The sequence below is a fragment of the Lagenorhynchus albirostris genome, chromosome 1 (genome assembly GCF_949774975.1).
Source record: "Lagenorhynchus albirostris chromosome 1, mLagAlb1.1, whole genome shotgun sequence".
NCBI lineage: Eukaryota > Metazoa > Chordata > Mammalia > Artiodactyla > Delphinidae > Lagenorhynchus > Lagenorhynchus albirostris.
In genome coordinates this window covers 123,534,434-123,551,531 of record NC_083095.1, presented here as the reverse complement: position 1 = coordinate 123,551,531, position 17,098 = coordinate 123,534,434, and the positions used below count along the sequence as shown (strand labels likewise).

The 17,098-nt window shown below is 39.8% G+C and overlaps 2 non-coding genes across 2 annotated transcripts; both read right to left on the bottom strand.

The window, feature by feature from the left end:
* Window positions 1–8,614: 8,614 nt before the first annotated feature.
* On the bottom strand, window positions 8,615–8,730 carry LOC132505146 (U5 spliceosomal RNA). The gene has a single exon (XR_009535279.1). It is a non-coding gene; the product is annotated as a U5 spliceosomal RNA (small nuclear RNA).
* Window positions 8,731–14,745: 6,015 nt separating this feature from the next.
* Window positions 14,746–14,860, bottom strand: LOC132505199 (U5 spliceosomal RNA). Its single transcript, XR_009535302.1, has one exon. It is a non-coding gene; the product is annotated as a U5 spliceosomal RNA (small nuclear RNA).
* Between the last annotated feature and the right edge of the window lie 2,238 nt (window positions 14,861–17,098).

Here is a 17,098-nt window from a genome sequence, read left to right as displayed (position 1 = left end):
AACAACACAATAACTGAAGTTAAAAATACTCTAGAAGGAATCAATAACAGAATAACTGAGGCAGAAGAACGGATAAGTGACCTGGAAGGTAAAATGGTGGAAATAACTGCCAGGGAGCAGAATAACGAAAAAAGAATGAGAAGAATTGAGGACAGTGTCAGAGACCTCTGGACAACATTAAACACACCAACATTCAAATTATAGGGGTCTCAGATAAAGAAGAGAAACAGAAATGGACTGAGAAAATATTTGAAGAGATTATAGTCAAAAACTTCCCTAACATGGGAAAGGAAATAGTCGATCAAGTCCAGGAAGCACAGAGAGTCCCATACAGGATAAATTCAAGGAGAAACACACCGAGATACATATTAATCAAACTATCAAAAATTAAATACAAAGAAGAAATATTAAAAGCAGTAAGGGAAAAGCAACACATAACATACAAGGGAATCCCCATAAGGTTAACAGCTGATCTTTCAGCAGAAACTCTGCAAGCCAGAGGGAGTGGCATGACATATTTAAAGTGATGAAAGGGAAAAACCTACAACCAAGATTACTCTACCCGGCAAGGATCTCATTCAGATTTGATGGAGAAATTAAAACCTTTTTTTTTTTTTTTTTTTTTTGCTGTACGCGGGCCTCTCACTGTTGTGTCCTCTCCCGTTGCGGAGCGCAGGCTCCAGACGCACAGGCTCAGCGGCCACGGCTCACGGGCCTAGCCACTCCGCAGCATGTGGGATCTTCCCGGACCGGGGCACAAACCCGTGTCCCCTGCATCGGCAGGCGGACTCTCAACCACTGCGCCACCAGGGAAGACCCTAAAACCTTTACAGATAAGCAAGAGTTAAGAGAATTCAGCACCACCAAGCCAGCTTTACAACAAATGCTAAAGGAACTTCTCTAGGCAGGAAACACAAGAGAAGGAAAAGACCTACAAAAACAAACCCAAAACAATTAATAAAATGGTAATAGGAACATACATATCGATAATTACCTTAAATGTAAATGCATTAAATGCTCCAACCAAAAGACATAGACTGGCTGAATGGATACAAAAGCAAGACCCATATATATGCTGTCTACAAGAGACCCACTTCAGACCTAGGGACACACACAGACTGAAAGTGAGGGGATGGAAAAAGATATTCCATGCAAATGGAAATCAAAAGAAAGCTGGAGTAGCAATTCTCATATCAGACAAAATAGACTTTAAAATAAAGACTATTACAAGAGACAAAAAAGGACATTACATAATGATCAAGGGATTAATCAAAGAAGATGATATAACAATTGTAAATATTTATGCACCCAACATAGGAGCACCTCAATACATAAGGCAAATGCTAACAGCCATAAAAGAGGAAATCGACAGTAACACAATCATAGTAGGGGAATTTAACACCCCACTGTCACCAATGGAAAGATCATCCAAAATGAAAATAAATAAGGAAACACAAGCTTTAACTGACACATGAAACAAGATGGACTTAATTGATATTTATAGGACATTCCATCCAAAAACAACAGAACACACTTTCTTCTCAAGTGCTCATGGGATATTCTCCAGGATAGACCATACCTTGGCTCACAAATCAAGCTTGGTAAATTTAAGAAAATTGAAATCATATCAAGTATCTTTGCTGACCACAGTGCTATGAGACTAGATATCAGTTACAGGAAAAAAAACTGTAAAAAATACAAACACATGGAGGCTAAACAATATGATACTAAATAACCAAAAGATCACTGAAGAAATCAAAGAGGAAATAAAAAAAATACCTAGAAACAAATGACAATGAAAACACGACAACCCAAAACCTATGGGATGCAGCAAAAGCAGTTCTAAGAGGGAAGTTTATAACAACACAAGCCTACCTCAAGAAACAAGAAACATCTCAAATAAACAACCTAACCTTGCACCTAAAGCAATTAGAGAAAGAAGAACAAAAAGCCCCCAGAGTTAGCAGAAGGAAAGAAATCACAAAGATCAGACCAGAAATAAAGGAAAAAGAAATGAAGGAAACAATAGCAAAGATGAATAAAACTAAAAGCTGATTCTTTGAGAAGATAAACAAAATAGATAAAACACTAGCCAGACTCATCAAGAAAAAAAGGGAGAAGACTCAGATCAACAGAATTAGCAATGAAAAGGAGAAGTAACAACTGACACTGCAGAAATACAAAGGATCATGAGAGATTACTACAAGCAAATCTATGCCAATAAAATGGACAACCTGGAAGAAATGGACAAATTATCAGAAAAGCACAAACTGCCAAGACTGAATCAGGAAGAAATAGAAAATATGAACAGACCAATCACAAGCACTGAAATTGAAACTGTGATTAAAAATCTTCCAACAAACAAAAGTCCAGGACCAGATGGCTTCACAGGCAAATTCTATCAAACATTTAGAGAAGAGCTAACACTTATCCTTCTCAAACTCTTCCAAAATATAGCAGAGGGAGGAACACTCCCAAACTCATTCTACGAGGCCACCATCACCCTGATACCAAAACCGGACAAACATGTCACAAAGAAAGAAAACTACAGGCCAATATCACTGATGAACATAGATGCAAAAACCCTCAAGAAAATAGTAGCAAACAGAATCCAACAGCACAATAAAGGATCATACACCATGATCAAGTGGGATTTATCCCAGGAATGCAAGGATTCTTCAATATACACAAGTCAATCAATGTGATACACCATATTAACAAACTGAAGGAGAAAAACCATATGATCATCTCAGTAGATGCAGAAAAAGCTTTCAGCAAAATTCAACACCCATTTATGATAAAAACTCTCCAGAAAGTAGGCATAGAGAGAACCTACCTAAACATATGAAAGGCCATATATGACAAACCCACAGCAAACATCATTCTTAATGGTGAAAAACTGAAAGCATTTCCTCTAAGATCAGGAAAAAGACAAGGATGTCCAGTCTCAGCACTGTTATTCAACATAGTTTTGGAAGTTTTAGCCACAACAATTAGAGAAGAAAAAGAAATAAAATGAATCCAAATCGGAAAAGAAGAAGTAAAACTGTCACTTTTTGCAGATGACATGATACTATACATAGAGAATCCTAAGATGCTACCAGAAAACTACTAGATCTAATCAATGAATTTGGTAGAGTAGCAGGTTACAAAATTAATGCACAGAAATCTCTTGCATGCCTATATATGAATGATGAAAAAATCTGAAAGAGAAATTAAGGAAACACTCCCATTTATCATTGCAACAAAAAGAATGAAATACTTAGGAATAAACCTACCTAAGGAGACAAAAGACCTGTATGAAGAAAATTATAAGACACTGATGAAAGAAATTAAAGATGATACAGATGGAGAGATATACTATGTTCTTGGATTGGAAGAATCAACATTGTGAAAATGACTCTACTACCCAAAGCAATCTACAGATTCAATGCAATCCCTATCAAACTACCACTGGCATTTTTCACAGAACTAGAACAAAAAATTGCACAATTTGTATGGAAACACAAAAGACCCCAAATAGCCAAAACAATCTTGAGAAAGAAAAATGGAGCTGGAGGAATCAGGCTCCTGGACTTCAGACTATACTAAAACTACAGTAATCAAGACAGTATGGTAGTGGCACAAAAACAGAAATATAGATCAATGGAACAGGATAGAAAGTCCAGAGATAAACCCATGCACATATGGTCACCTTATCTTTGATAAAGGAGGTAAGAGTATACAGTGAAGAAAAGACAGCCTCTTCAATAAGTGGTGCTGGGAAAACTGGACAGCTACATGTAAAAGAATGAAATTAGAACACTTCTGGGAATTCCCTGGTGGCACAGTGGTTAGGAATTCGCCTGCCAATGCAGGGGACACAGGTTCGAGCCCTGGTCCAGGAAGATCCCACATGCCGCGGAGCAACTAAGCCCGTGCACCACAACTACTGAGCCTGTGCTCTAGAGCTCATGAGCCACAACTACTGAACCTGCGTGCTGCAACTATTGAAGTCCATGCACCTAGAGCCCATGCTCCACAACAAGAGAAGCCACTGCAATGAGTAGCCCGCGCACTGCAACGAAGAGTAGCCCCCGTTCTCCGCAACTAGAGAAAGCCTGCGCACAGAAACGAAGACCCAATGCACCCCAAAATAAATAAATAAGATTTAATAAATAAATAAATCCTGTTTTAAAAAAACAAAAAAGAACACCTCCTAACACCATACACAAAAATAAACTCAAAATGGATTAAAGACCTAAATGTAAGGCCAGACACTATAAAACTCTTAAAGGAAAACATAGGCAGAACATTCACTCTATGACATAAATCACAGCAAGATCCTTTTTGACCCACCTCCTAGAGAAATGGAAATAAAAACAAAAATAAACAAATGGGACCTAATGAAACTTAAAAGCTTTTGCACAGCAAAGGAAACCATAAACAAGATGAAAAGACAACCCTCAGAATGAGAGAACATATTTGCAAACGAAGCAACTGACAAAGGATTAATCTCCAAAATATACAAGCAGCTTATGCAGCTCAGTATCAAAAAAACAAACAACCCAATCCAAAAATGGGCAGAAGACCTAAATAGACATTTCTCCAAAGAAGATATACAGATGGCCAACAAACACATGAAAAGATGCTCAACATCACTAATCATTAGAGAAATGCAAATCAAAACTACAATGAGGTATCACCTCACACAGGTCAGAATGGCCATCATCAAAAAATCTACAAACAATAAATGCTGGAGAGGGTGTGGAGAAAAGGGAACCCTCTCATACTGTTGGTGGGAATGTAAACTGATACAGCCACTATGGAGAACAGTATGGAAGTTCCTGAAAAAACTGAAAATAGAACTACCATATGACCCAGCAATCCCACTACTGGGCATATACCCTGAGAAAACCATAATTCAAAAAGAGTCATGTACCACAATGTTCATTGCAGCACTATTTACAATAGCCAGGACATGGAAGCAATCTAAATGTCCATCGACAGACGAATGGTTAAAGAAGATGTGGCACATGTATACAATGGAATGTTACTCAGCCAGAAAAAGAAATGAAATTGAGTTATTTGCAGTGAGGTGGATGGACCTAGAGTGTGTCATACAGAGTGAAGTAAGTCAGAAAGAGAAAAACAAATACCGTATGCTAACACATATATATGGAATCTAAAAAAAAAATGGTTCTTATGAACCTTGGGGCAGGACATGAATAAAGACACAGACGTAGAGAATGGACTTGAGGACAAGGGGAGGGAAAGGGTAAGCTGGGACGAAGTGAGAGAGTGGCATGGACATATATACACTACCAAATGTAAAATAGATAGCTAGTGGGCAGCAGCTGCATGGCACAGAGAGATCAGCTCTGTGCTTTGCGACCACCTAGTGGGGTGGGATAAGGAGGGTGGGAAGGAGATGCAAGAGCGAGGGAATATGGGGATAGACGTATGCATACAGCTGATTCACTTTGTTATACAGCAGTAACACAACACTGTAAAGCAGTTATACTCCAATAAAGATGTTAAAAAAAAATGTGTAGAGGGAATTCCCTGACAATCCAGTGAATTCCAGTGAATCAGGACTCTGAGCTCTCACTGCTAAGGGCCCGGGTTCGTAGGGGAACTAAGATTTTGCATGCTGCATGGTATGGCCAAAAAAAAAAAAAAAGAAGTTAAAAAAAAATTGTGTAGGTAGAAAATTCAAAATAATCTACACACAATTATTAGAGTTAATGAGAAGAGTCAGTTGCATTTGTATAAAACGTGAATGCACAATTAGGACATGCAATTTTAAAAATTAACAAAAGATACATCTTTAGTAGAAAAATGTAACACTTAATTGAAAAATAATAAAGAAGACCTAAACATAGACAAATCATGTCCATGAGTAAGATGAAACTTCAATTCTCCCTCAATAATTTATGTATTAAATTCAGATCCAATAGGGATTTTCATGAAAATCAACAAGGCAATTCTAAACATTTTTGGAAGGACAAAGGATAGCCAAGTTAGTTCTGGAAAGAAAACCAAAGAGGGGGATTATGCCTACCAGTTTCAAGTATTGTTATAAACCCACAGGAATTAGGATATGTGATGTTAGCTCAGGGATAGATAAATTAGACCCATGGAATAGAATAGAGAGCCCAGAATGTTTATGGCATTGATTGTGGTAACATTTTCATGGGTCTGTACTTAACTCCAAACTCAAGTTGCACACATAAAACATATGCAGCTCTTTGTATGTCAATCAGACCTCAATAGAGTGATGTGAAAAGAAAAAATAGTGTAGAAACATTCCCATGCATGTAAGGAAAGCTGATATATGTCAGAGCTGTCACTGCAGATCAGTGGGGAAAAAGACATCAATCAATAAAATAGTGCTGGTGGATGGTACTAGTGATTCATTCAATAAACATTCAGTGACAACACCAAAAAAAAAAAAAAAAAGTGGTGCTGGTGCCGTGGGACAGCTAAGCCCAGGCGCCGCAACTACTCAGCCCACGTGCTCTGGAGCTCGTGCACCACAACTAGAGAGCACGCACAATTAGAGAGCCCGCATGCTGCAATAAGACTTAAAGCAGCCAAATAAATAAATAAATATTAAAAAAAAAACCATTACTCTGATATGAAAATAACCTTTAAAAAAACAAATCAATAGTGCCGGGCAATTGTTATCATTTTGGGGGGGAGATAAAAATGATCCACACTTCACATTCTATACAAAAATTCAGTTCCTGGTGAATCAAGGACTTAAATATGAAAGACATAACTTTAAAAGATATATAATTGCTTTAATAATTTGAGATAATTATTTATTAAATAAAACACACTGAAAAAGCACAAATCACAATAAAAAAATTTTAAAGAGATCAATCTGACATTAAAATTTAGACCAGCTCACCAGGAGACACTATAAGAAAAATGGACAGGAGGCTTCCTTGGTGGCATAGTGGTTAAGAATCCTCTTGCTACTGTAGGGGGCACGGGTTCCAGCCCTGGTCCGGGAAGATCCTACCTGCCAGGGAGCAATTAGACCCGTGCGCCACAACTACTGAGCCTGTGGTCTAGAGCCCGCAAGCTACACCTACTGAGCCCACGTGGCACAAACTACTAAAGCTCACGCACCTGGAGCCCGTGGTCCGCCATAAGAGAAGCCACCGCAAGGACAAGGAAGCACACCGCAACGAAGAGTAGCCCTCACTCGCTGCAACTAGAGAAAGCCCGCGCGCAGCAACGCAGACCCAACGCAGCCAAAAATATATAAATTAATAAAAAAAAAAAGAAGAACACTACTGTAAAACAATTTCATGATTACCAGAGGAACAAAACTTAAAGTCTGAGCATACCAACGGCCAGTACGGCCGAGAGGCAATGAGAATATGCATAGACCATTGGAGGAAGTGTAAGCACTATGGGGAAAAATTATTACACCTGCCTGCCCTGAGAACCTGCAACTCCTTTCCACACTCTAGGAACGCACCAGGAGTAATATTATTATTATTTTTAAAGCAGTCTTTATTCTTCTAAAGATTCCCTTTTTTAAACTTCTTTTGACTGCGTCCGTTGAGTCTCCGTCGTGACACGCAGAATCTTCGTTTAAGGGTGCGGGATCTTTCGTTGTTGCAGACGGCATATAGGATCTTACTTCCGTCTCCACCGATCAAACCTGTTTCCCTTGCATTGCAAGGCAGATTTCACTGGACCACCAGTTTAAGTCCCAGAGATAACATTCTTCTAATAACCAAAACTTGGAAGAAGCAAAACAAACTAAGCAATTCTAAATCCATGAAGGAAAAACAAGATCTACGGACTGTGTCTTGTAAGTACACTGTAATTCCACAGAGCTGAGCTGTCCAGTACTACCATCAGCCACAAATACCTCTTGCGCTCTTAAGAAGGTGACTAGTCGTAATTTAAGTGTACTGAGCATAACACACGCAACACATTCCAGAGTCCTCGTAAAACAAAGAACCAAGAAACTGCTTCCCGGGAGATCAGCTCTGTGCTTTGTGACCGCCTGGAGGAGTGGGATAGGGAGGGTGGGAGGGAGGGAGACGCAAGAGAGAAGAGATATGGGGACATATGTATATGTATAACTGATTCACTTTGTTATAAAGCAGAAACTAACACACCATTGTAAAGCAATTATACGCCAATTAAAAAAAAACTGCTTCCCATTTTTTCACGTTGATTACATGTGTCAACGGTAAATAGATTTACTGGATTAAAACAAAACATGTTTCTCTCTTTTAAATCCACCTCTAAAGAAATGAAAAGTGAGTCTATGAACACCTGACATCACTTAACAACAACATCAAAAAAGAACCAGTAGGTGCCTCAAGGCTATAACCGCTTTCTACCGGTAATGTAAAGACCCAGAATATCCCCATTTAAATTTGAATTTTTTTCGGAACAATGACAGTTCCAGAAAACATAAAACGCGAAAGAAAATATTCTAAATCTACAGTGATTAGACTACAATCGAAACTACATTGGTTGCTAGGTAACCCTCTCTTTATGAAACACTACTGTCAGCGAAAACTCTCGAAAACAAAACCCGGAAATGCGGCTTAACAGAGATTTTCCCCTTATTGAATCTTATTTTCTGACAGCTTTGAGTAGCCTTGCCAAAACAAGGCCTCAAAAAATTAGTTTAAAACTCAGAGTTGTTCCTCTCCACGGAAATCTTTAGTAAAAGGCGAAAGATTTATGCGATCTGAAGAGAAACCAGAGTATGACAAGTGTTTTTGTAACTCACACCTGGGGTAAGAGAAACTCCTAGAACACTGATAGTGGCTAGTTAACACCAAGATCCAGTGCCTGAACAAAAATTTCTAGACTAGTCTGTAAATAAAGGGTCTAATTTTAGAAAATATAAGTAGAAGATAATTTAAAATTTTGCCATTTTAAAGTTGTACTATGTGCAGTGCACTGTGGGTATGCAAATAAGGCAAGCCTGCGTCCTTTCCGTTCGGGAAAGATACTAGTATTCACACAGTGCCCCTGCGTCACCACTAGGCGGCGAAGCGGAGGATTGGCAGGCTGGCATCCACACGCCGGACTGATCAGAGACCCAGGTTTTATGTTTTGTACATTTGTACGTCTGAGTTTGATTTCTGTTAAAGACTTTGCAGTTAAATTGGAAAAGGAAAAAATAGCAAGTAAGTAATCGGCACAAAGTTCAGGACCGTGGTTTTCTCCCTTTGGTGGAGTGAGGGCATTCGGGAGTTTTAAAATTTGACAATTTCCTTTTTCTTAAAGTGAGTGGTGGGCGCACAGGTGTTTTGTCTGTTTTGCACCGTGTACGTCTGGGATGTACACTCTAGAATATTATGCCGCTTGTCAAAAATTCGTAGCGGTGTCCTCTTTAAAATTGCAGCTTGCGGAATTCCCTGGCGGTCTAGTGGTTAGGACTCGGAGCTTTCACTTCCTGGGGCGGGGTTCCATCCCTGGTGGGGGAGCTAAGATCCCTTAAGCTAAGCGGCAAAAAAAAAAAAAAAAAAAAAAATGGAGATTGCGCCCTCCGTTCGGTTTCAGGTTTCCTGCCTCCTCATCTGATGCTACTTACGACGATGAAATCTTCTATTTCAGTTTCAGACCTCGAGTCTCATCCTGTGTTTTTAAAATGAGCTGTACTCTCCTCAGCGGTGCTCAGCTGCTGGGTCGCCCGGCCTACACAGACTCCTTCTTAACTATTGTAGTAACTGAACCATCTTGGGAAAGGAAACTGAAGCTCCTTTTTTTTTTTTTTTTCTGACATCTTGTGTCAGTGTTCCACTTCCCAACTTTGACACCTTCTCTGAGCTGTCATGTTTGTTTGCATTTCTTTTTGCTGGTTCTTTTGCTAACAAGTCGATCACATTTGACATATATTTGATTTAAATTTGTCTAATACATTTTAAAAACTTTTGGGGGGATATAATCCACTTACCATAAAGTTCACCAATTTAACGTGTACAATTCAATGGTTTTTAGCATATTCACAGAATTGTGCGATCATCACAGTCTAGTGGGGTTTTTTTAGTTTTTTTTTAGGTTTTTTTGGCCTTCCCCGCGGGGCATGTGGGATCTTAGTTCCCCCAACAGGGATGGAACCTGCCCCTCCTGCAGTGGAAGCTCAGAGTCTTAACCACTGGACCACCAGGGAAGTCCCCACAGTGTAGTTTTAGAACATCTTCATCAACCCAAAAAGAAACTGTACCCATTAGCAGTTATTCCCCATCTTCCCCATCCCCCAGCCTCTACCAAACACTAACCTACTTTCTGTCTGCATCTACTCTGGACATTTCATATAAACGGAAGCATAAAACCTGTGGCTTTTATGCTTTTTTTTGTGACTGGCTTTTTTTTTGTGACTGGCTTCTTTCACTTAGCATAATGTTTGTGAGATTCATTCACACCTACATTTGTTTTGATACTCTTTTGCATTCTTGCTGTATTTCACAGAGTAATGGGGAGTTAAAGACCCATGGAGATGCAGAGGTCCAGCACTACAATGATAGCTATTTACCTCACAGGGCTTGGCCTGGGGCTAAGGCACTGAGGGGACAGGAAAGGAGCAACTCTCTGAAGAGTGTTTCCCTGCTCGGAGATTGTAGGGGACCTTTGGTCTCCTCCATTCTAGAAGGTCCTGGGCAGCTTTCACTGGTTAGAGGACCACAAGGAAGGTTAACTTTTTTTTTTTTTAAGTAAAGGAAAGAGCTACTTTTCACAGTGGATATTCAATTAATAGGACTCTTTACTTTTATTTATTTATTAATTAAAGTTTTATTTATTTTTGGCTGCGTTAGGTCTTTATTGCTGCGTGCTGGCTTTCTCTAGTTGCGACGAGTTGGGGCTACTCTCTTGTGGTGCATGGGCTTCTCATTGCGGTGGCTTCTCTTGTGGAAGAGCACGGGCTCTAGGCACACGCGCTTCAGTAGTCGTGGCACGCGGGCACAGTAGTTGTGGCTTGCGGGCTCTAGAGAACAGGCTCAGCACTTGTGGTGCACGGGCTTAGTTGCTCTGCGGCATGTGGGATCTTCGCGGACCAGGGCTCGAACCTGTGTCCCCTGCATTGGCAGGCAGAGTCTTAACCGCTGCGCTGCCAGGGAAGTCCCTAGCCTTGCCTGTTCTTGTGGATTGTTCTCTGGTTCCTATTTGTTGTGGCTGGACTCCAGAGGCCACAGCTACAAGTGGCAGGTCTGAGAGTTGGAACGACACCTAACCCTTTCAGATTCTGCAGTGGAGAAGCACACTTTTGTGGAAGGTGAACTGAGCCTCTAGGTCTCAGCTCTTGTCTCTTGCTCATTTCTGCTGCAACGTCTATTTGCCACAAGGAGGTGCTGCTTCCCTTTTAGTGTTCAATTCCTGCCACAAGGCCCATCTCTTAAGGACAGGGATTCCAACGTTTTCTCTCAGGCCTCACTGAAAGAATTTTGAAACTGTGTTTCTCTTGCACATTTTAAAGATCATATGTACAGTTTTCGTAAGATAACTTACAACATGATATGTTTAAATAGATGCAAAAGATGAATCTTGTACATTGTAAATATTGATACTCTAAATTGTTACATCACTTAATTTTTTTTTACATCATGATTGGAGCATAATTGCTTTACAATGTTGTATTAGTTTCTGCTGTATAACAAAGTGAATCAGCTATACATATACATATATCCCCATATCTCCTCCCTCTTGCGTCTCCCTCCCACCCACCCCATTCCACGCCTCTAGGTGGACAAAAAGCACCGAGCTGATCTCCCTGTGCTATGCGGCTGCTTCCCACTAGCTATCTGTTTTACTTTTGGTAATGTGTATATGTCAATGCTACTCTCTCACTTCGTCCCAGCTTAACCTTCTCCCTCCCTGTGTCCTCAAGTCCATTCTCTACATCTGTGTCTTTATTCCTGTTCTGCCCCCGTTACATCACTTTAAATTGTAACCAGTGGAAGATAAATACCCAAGAAATTTGATACCTACCGTTTGTAATTATTTTTTAATAAATAAATTAATTTATTTATTGGCTGCGTTGGGTCTTCGTTGCTGCACATGGGCTTTCTCTAGTTACAGCGATTGGGGGCTACTCTTCGTTGTGGTGCACGGGCTTCTCATTGCGGTGGCTTCTCTTGTTTCGGAGCACAGGCGCTAAGCACGCGGGCTTCAGTAATTGTGGCTCGTGGGCTCTAGAGCGCAAGCTCAGTAGTTGTGGCACACAGGCTTAGTTGCTCCGCGGCATGTGGGATCTTCCCAGACCAGGGCTTGAACCTATGTCCCCTGCATTGGCAGGCGGATTCTTAACCACTGCACCACCAGTGAAGTCCCTGTAATGTTTTGGGTTTTTTTTAAGTTTTTGCATAATTCCTTTTGATTCTTGAACTTTTTTTCCCGTTTCCATTTCCCCAAGAATTTAATACAATTACATTTTTATACCTGAAAGTATTTTATTGATCACCCAATCATATTCTTCTATGACAAAATAAGTACATTAATTGAATTTTAAAACTTTTCACATCCTTTAATCCTTTCAAATCCTTAAAAATTTTTTTAAATATTTATTATTTAGGCTGCTCTGGGTCTTAGTTGCAGCACGTGGGATCTTCGTTGTGGCATGTTTAGTTGCGGCATGTGGACTCTTAGTTGTGGCATGCAGACTCTTAATTGTGGCATGCATGCAGGATCCAGTTCCCCACCCAGTGATCGAACCCGGGCCCCCTGCTTCGGGAGTGTGGATTCTCACCCACTGGACCATCAGGGAAGTCCCTGAACTTAAAATTTTATGCACTAATGTTTTTCTTCTGGATTGACTTATTACAGTTATTAGTACATGCTTGATCAATACAACATAAATATATTACAACTTTTGATAATTATTAAACATAAAAGTGTTGGGACTTCCCTGGTGGTCCAGTGGGTAAGACTCTGCACTCCCAATGCAGGGGCCCCAGGTTCAATCCCTTGTCAGAGAACTAGATCCCACATGTGTGCCACAACTAAAGATCCCGCACACTGCAACGAAGTTCCCACATGCTGCAACTAACACCCAGAGCAGCCAAAATGAATAAATATTTAAATAAATAAATAAAGTTTCCAAGAGATACTTTCCACCTCTTACATTGGCAGAGAACAACAACAACAAAAGTTAAAAAAAAAAGTCATTGTGTTGGAACAGCATTTCTTAATTAGATGGATGCGTAGTATTTGGGTTGGTAAAAGAGTTAGTTCGGGGTTTTAACATCTTATGGAAAAAGCCGAATGAACTTTTTGGCCAACCCAATACTTATTGCTAGAGAAGACAGAGTTCAGTTTCAATGCTTCCCCCCACCCCTGTTTTTATAGCTGTAACCTGAGAAAGTTTTTCCCTATGAATCAGTAGATGGAAGGGGTTTCAACAGTGTCACTCACTACTGTGACCAAATAGAACTTGGGGCTGCTCGCCCACGCCTCCAGTAATTCCCCTGACACTCGGTTCTGGTGAAGGAAAGTGCAGCATTCATTGCAGGGCGCCAAGCAAGGAATCCAGGTAGTTAAGGCCTGATGGTTTTCAGGAAAATGTTTCTAAAGACAGGGTGCAGGAGAGGGTTGTGGTGTGAGTAATCAGCTGTGGACCTTCTTCTGATTGGTTGGTGGTGAATTAATAGGGAATCAACATCATCAATCTTCAGGCGGTTCCAACACAGCTGGGGTCTATGTACTTGTGGTCAGCATACAGTTAACTTCTTTTTTCTGATGGGGATTTCAGTCTCTGCAAAACAGCTCAAAGAATATAGCTCAGAATATTATCTGTAGACCTTGAGGGGGAACTAAAAGTCCTTGACTTTGTTTAATAGCTGAACAATTTTTTGTTTTGCTTGACCGTTTTCCCTTGTTTCTGCATTTTCTCACTTCTCTGCTTAAGTTTATTATTTGGAACTTCCGGAAGGCCTAGGAGGCTAAAGTTTTTTTTACAAACAGGAAGCAGGCAGAGGACACTGTGTGTGTGTGGGGGGGGTTCTGACTTGGGAAGACCCCATAGTGTCCTGCTTGGTTATACTACCATATAATGAATTTTCAGGTGACAACTGAAGTAAGTCTTCCCTACACTCTGTTGAACGAAAAGATTTGGAATTCTTTTATTTTTGTTTTATTTATTTTGGTTGCATGGGGTTGAAGTGGCAGCCTGCAGGCTCCTACACTGGAAAATGGATTTTTTACCACTAGACCACCAGAGAAGTCCCACTCAATGATTACTTATATTATCCAGACACAGAACATACAACGTTTTAGAAAAACCTATTTGATTAAGTAAACTATGTTATTAATATCAATTTCAGCTGTTTCTCTTTTATCAAGCTTCTTTTTTAAAAAATGATAATTTTCCCTTTTACTTCAGTATTTATTTAGGCTGTACTGGGTTTTAGTTGCAGAATGTGGGCTTTTTAGGGATTCTTAGTTGTGGCATGTATGCATACAGGATGTAGTTGGATTGAAACTCGGTATTCTGTACGGGGACCAGGAAGTCTTACCCACTGGAACACCAGGAAAGCCCCAATCTAGCTTTTACTTGCATATCATCTGCAAAATATGTAACTCTGTAACCACCCCCCCACCCCCAGAGATTAAAGAACAGAAAAAAACTACAAACACCTAAAACTAAACCTCATGAAACACAAGTATCTAGAAAATTAATTTCACTTCAACGCACCCACATATATAGCCAGACAAAAACTTGCAAGTAATTTTGCTCTTAAAAGCAAAAAAGTATTACTTCTTCTGTTTTCACCACAGTTAGGCAGCCTTACCAAAGCAAGGCCTCAAAAAATTACTGTTAAGACTCAGTTGTTTCTCTCCACGGAAATCTTTAGTAAAAGGCGAAAGATTTATTCGATATGAAGAGAAACCAGAGTATACTGAACAGCCTGCGTAACTCATTTTTCCAGTAACTACAACTCCTAGTTCACTGATGGTGGCTATTTATCCCCAGAGTTACTGCTGGAATAAATTTATTCAAGGAATTCTGAAAATAATATTTTCATACTTAGAAAAGTTGAGTAAGAAAGAAATTTTTATTAACTTGAAAACAATTAAACTATTTGCAGTGTATTATGGGTATGCAAATGAACCTGAATAATCTCCCTTTACACTCCGGAAATATCTTAGTACTGTATTCAACCATTGCTCTGGGGCCACCTTTAAGGGGCAAAGCGGTGGCTTGGCTGCCTGGGATCTTAACTCCATCCTTGTCTACTACAGACGTTATGATTTTATCTATTTGTACACTGGGACTATGATATCTTTTAAATAAAATAATTTTCTGATAGTTGGGGAGGGGGTGGGCCATGAGAATAGCAAAGTAATGGTTAATATGAAATCCAGGATACTGGTTACCTGCAGTGTGTAGTGAGGGGTAAGATTGTGCAAAGGACCACAGAGGTTTCAAAGGTGTTGGCAATATCTTTTTTTGTAAACTGGGAGGGAGGCATCAAGTATTCATTTTATTACTTTAAAAATGTTATTTATATATCATATAACATTGTATATCATATTCATGAACATTATGAATCTTTCCCATCATTGAGGTCTACTTTTATGTCATTTCATACAGTTTTATAATTTTACCATAAAGATTATTTTGGTTAGATTTACTTCACTCTTTTATTTCTTTTAAATTTTTTAACATCTTTATTGGAGTATAGTTGCTTTACAATAGTGTGTTAGTTTCTGCTTTATAACAAAATGAATCAGCTATACATATACATATATCCCCATATCTCTTCCCTCTTGCATCTCCCTCCCACCCTCCCTATCCCACCCTTCTAGGTGGTCACAAAACACAGAGCTGATCTCACTGTGCTATGTGGCTGCTTCCCACTAGCTATCTATTTTACATTTGGTAGCATATATAATTCCATGACACTCTCTCACTTCGTCCCAGCTTACCCTTCCCTCCCTGTGTCCTCAAGTCCATTCTCTATGTCTGTGTCTTTATTCCTGTCCTGCCCCTAGGTTCTTCAGAACCTTTTTTTTTTTTTAGATTCCATATATATGTGAAAATACGGTCTTTGTTTTTTTCTTTCTGACTTACTTCACTCTGTATGAGACTCTAGGTCCATCCACCTCACTACAAATAACTCAATTTCATTTCTTTTTATGGCTGAGTAATATTCCATTGTATATATGTGCCACATCTTCTTTTTTTTTTTTTAACATCTTTATTGGAGTATAATTGCTTTACAATGGTATGTTAGCTTCAGCTTCACAACAAAATGAATCAGTTGTATACATACATATATTCCCATATCTCTTCCCGCTTGCGTCTCCCTCCCTCCCACCCTCCCTATCCCACCCCTCCAGGCGGTCACAAAGCACCGAGCTGATCTCCCTGTGCTATGCGGCTGCTTCCCACTAGCTATTTACCTTACGTTTGGTAGTGTATATATGTCCATGCCTCTTTATCGCTTTGTCACCGTTTACCCTTCCCCCTCCCCATAGCCTCAAGTCCATTCTCTACTAAGTCTGTGTCTTTATTCCTGTTTCACCCCTAGGTTTTTCATGACATTTTTTTTTTAAATTCCATATATATGTGTTAGCATACGGTATTTGTCTCTCTCTTTCTGACTTACTTCACTCTGTATGACAGACTCTAGGTCTATCCACCTCATTACAAATAGCTCAATTTCGTCTCTTTTTATGGCTGAGTAATATTCCATTGTATATAGGTGCCACATCTTCTTTATCCATTCATCCGATGATGGACACTTAGGTTGTTTCCATCTCCGGGCTATTGTAAATAGAGCTGCAATGAACATTTTGGTACATGACTCTTTTTGAATTATGGTTTTCTCAGGGTATATGCCCAGTAGTGGGATTGCTGGGTCATGCCACATCTTCTTTATCCATTCATCTGTCGATGGACACTTAGGTTGCTTCCATGTCCTGGCTATTGTAAATAGTGCTGCAATGAACATTGTGGTACATGACTCTTTTTGAATTATGGTTTTCTCAGGGTTTATGCCCAGTAATGGGATTGCTGGGTTGTATGGTAGTTCTTTTTTTCCCCTTTTTTTTTTTTTTTTTTTTGCGGTACACAGACCTCTCACTGCTGTGGCCTCTCCCGTTGTGGAGCACAGGCTCAGTGGCCATGGCT